We start from the raw sequence: 3,812 nt of genomic DNA on the forward strand, positions 1-3,812 counted from the left end.
GATTTCTACCAAACACTTAATGAATTATTAAACCAATTATTGCCTGGGTGCAGTGGCTCACGCCTGTTTTCTCAACACTTTGAGAGGCTGAGGCAGGTGGATCACTTGAGCCCAGGAGTTTGAGAACAGCCTGAGCAACATGGCAAAACTGCATCTCTACAAAATATACATATATAAAATTAGCCGGGCACAGTGGCATGAGCCTGCGGTCCCAGCTACTCAGGAGGCTGAAGCAGAAGAATCACCTGAACCGGGGAGGCAGAGGTTGCAGTGAGCTGAGGTTACACCACTGCACTCCACCTTGGTAACAGAGCAAGACCCTATCTCAAAATTAAACCAGTTCTACGTTATCTCTTTCAGAAAATACAAAAGGAGCAAGCACTTCCCAATTCATTTTATAATGCCAGTATTACCTTAATACCAAAACCAGACAAAGACAACACAGAAAAGAAAACTACAGACCAAAATCATTAGTGAAAATAGATAGAAAATTCCTTAATAAAATATTAGCAAGTAGAATTCAGCTATATTTTAAAAAATGTATACACTAAGACTAAGCGGAGTTTTTTCAGGGATGCAAGGCTAGTTCATCATTCAAAAATCAGTCAATGACATCCACTACATTAACAGGCTAAAGAAGAAAGGTCACATGATAATATCAATAGATTCAGAAAAACCATTTAACAAAATTCAATAGTTATTCATGATAAAAACTCCCAGAAAAACAGGATTAGAGAGAGACCACCTTACTTGATAAAGAGCATCTATATGAAAAAATAGAACAACAGAAAACAAAAAATAAAATCACAGATTTAAGGCCTACAGATTTAAGGCTAACATTTTAATCATGAAAGACTGAAGCTTTCCCCCTAAAGTTGGGAACATGGAAAGGATGTCTGCTTTTATCACTTTTATTGAACATAGTGCTGGAAGTCCTAGCCAGTGCAATAAGGTAAGAAAAGAAAGTAAATGGCATACAGTTTGGAAAGAAAGTAAATGGCATACAGTTTGGGAAGAAAGAAAGAAAACTATCCCCATCTGCAGATGATATAATTGACCACATCAAAAATCCAGAAGAATCTGCCAAAAAAAAAAAAAAAAAAAAAAATCTCATGGAACCAATAAGTGAGATCAACAAGGTTGCATGACATGAGATCAACATATGAAAAAAAATTATATTTCTACAAACTAGCAGTGAACACATGGACATCTAAATTAAAAATGTAATATTAATAATCACTCAAAAATATGAAATAGGTGTAAATCTAACAAGACAAGTACAGGACATTTATGCTGTAAACTATGTAATGTGATGAAAATAACAAGATCTAAATAAATGGAATAATAGTCTGTATTTATAGATTCAACTCAGTAAAGTAGCTCAACATAGTAAAGATGTCAATTCTCCCCAAATAGATATAATGGTTTAATGCAATTCTCATTAAAAACTAAGCAAGATCTTTTGGTAGCTGTAGACAAGATTTTTCTAGAATGTATATGGAAAGTCCAAACAAAAAGCTAAGGGGCAAAACCTGGGCTGGGATAGGGCATGAGGCAGTGCATTGGGACATCCCTTGCATCAGGCTCAACGGTGCCTGTCACTGTGTGGCTAGCTGGGATGTTTGGGGTGGGTCAGGGGCAGGCATAGCCTGTTTCCCTCATTGTCCCCTAGCACCACAGGCTGCCAGCACCATGAAGCTATGGACTTTGGAGCACGTCTTTGACCACCTGTGGGAAATTGTTACAACAGTTGAAATGCAGAAATATCCAAACCCTATGAGCCTGAGTGTGGTTGGAGATGATGTGTTGGACAGACATATAGATCCCTCTGGATCCCTTCTCAGCACAGAGAGGGGGCTGCTTTCATTGTGAAGTCTCTTATTGGTGCAGCAAGAACCAAAACATGTGCAAGAACATTCTGTAGTTGATCATGTAGAGAAAACAATGGAACTTAAATGTACTAACATTTCATTTACAAATAAGGTTTCAGTAGATGAGAGACTTATAGAAAAGCCACATCCTCGGGACTCAGAAAAAAACTATTTTGACTCAAGAAACCATAATCACTGTGAAAGGAGTCAGCCTCAGCAGTTACCTTGAAGGACTGATGGCAAGACTGAGAAGCAATGGAACGGGTAATACACAAATTAAATGCTGAGACTGAAGAACTGTTGGCCTCTGCAAGAGGAAGCATAGAGACTCTGATGGCAGCAGCAGAGTATCTGCAGAGAAATAATCATGAAAGTTGTTGGACAATGTCGGTTACCCCGGGTCTCTCCAAGCTAACTATATATTTATTTGTTATTTTAAAAATAGAACTATCTTTTAGGTAGAAATTTTTAAAAAATATGCTGATGTAAGGCTATGTGACTTTTGATCAAAAGAGATGCAGGGCTTCTAAATAAAGGTGATCATTAGAAATTTTTAAAAAGAAGAGCTAAAACAATTTTGAATAAGAAGAGTAATGAGTGAGTAATCAGTCTACCCAATTTCAAGGCTTGCTCTGAAGCTACAGTAATCAAGACTGTATAGTGCTGGCAAAGAGAGAGACACATTAGACACATATATTAATGTAATAGATTAAAGAATCTAGAAATAGACCCTACAGATATGTCCAGTGGAGTTTTGACTAAGATGTAAGAATAGTTCAATACGGAAAAGATAGACTTCAACAAATGGTGTTGGAGCAATTGGATATTCATAGGTGAAAAAAAAAAAAGGAACTTGACCCAACTCTCACACCTTATACAAAAATTAACTCAAAAGATTGTGAACTTAAATGGGAAATGTGAAACTGTAAGATTGTTTAGAGAAAATAGGGGAAAATATTTGGAATCTAAGCTTATGCAAAGAGCTTTTAGACTTGACCCACAAATGTGATCCAGAAGAGGAAAAATTGACATATTTGATGTCATAAGAATAAAAAAATTTGCTCTGAAAAGACCTCATTAAGAGGATAAAAGCTCCCTATTCAATAAATGGTGCTGGGATAACTAGCGAGCCATAGGCAGGAGATAGAAGCTGAACCCCTTCTTTACACCATGTACAAAAATCAACTCTATTAATTTAAGTCTTTAATCCAACTTTAAGATGAATTAAAGACTTAAATGTAAAACCCAAAATTATAAAAACCCTGGAAGACTACCTAGGCAATACCATCCTGGACACAGGAACTGGCAAAGATTTCATGACAAAGACATCAAACGCAATCACAACAAAAGCAGAACTTGACAAATGGGATCTAATTAAACTTAACAGCTTCTGCACAGCAAGAGCAACTATCAACAGAGTTAACAGACAACCTATAGAATGGGAGAAAATATTTGCAATCTATGCATCTGACAAAGGTCCAATATCCAGTATCTATAAGGAATTTAAACAAATTTACAAGAACAAAACAACCCCATTAAAAAGTGGGCAAAGGATATGAACAGACTATGTTTAAAAGAAGACATACCTGCAGCCAACAAGCATGTGAAAAAAGCTCAATATCGCTGATCATTAGAGAAATGTAAATCAAAACCAAAATGAGATACCATCTTACACTAGTCAGAATGGCTATTAATAAAAAGTCAAAAAGTAACATGTTAGTGAGGTTGGAGAGAAAAGGGAACACTTATACACTGTTGGTGAGAGTGTTAGCTCAACCATTGTGTAAAGCAGCATGGCAATTCCTTAAAGAGCTAAAAGCAGAACTACCATTCAATCCAACAATCCCATTACCGGGTATATATCCAGAGAAATATAAATTATTCTACCATAAAGACACATGTGACACCAGGCACGGTGGCTTACGCCTGTAATTCTAGCAC

The 3,812-nt window shown here is 36.6% G+C and overlaps 1 pseudogene; it reads left to right on the forward strand.

Moving 5' to 3' along the window:
- The first annotated feature begins 1,692 nt into the window (after positions 1-1,692).
- Positions 1,693-2,286, forward strand: LOC111526567 (annotated as a pseudogene).
- The last annotated feature ends 1,526 nt before the right edge of the window (positions 2,287-3,812 follow it).

The sequence above is a fragment of the Piliocolobus tephrosceles genome, chromosome 16, assembly GCF_002776525.5.
Source record: "Piliocolobus tephrosceles isolate RC106 chromosome 16, ASM277652v3, whole genome shotgun sequence".
Classification (NCBI taxonomy): domain Eukaryota; kingdom Metazoa; phylum Chordata; class Mammalia; order Primates; family Cercopithecidae; genus Piliocolobus; species Piliocolobus tephrosceles.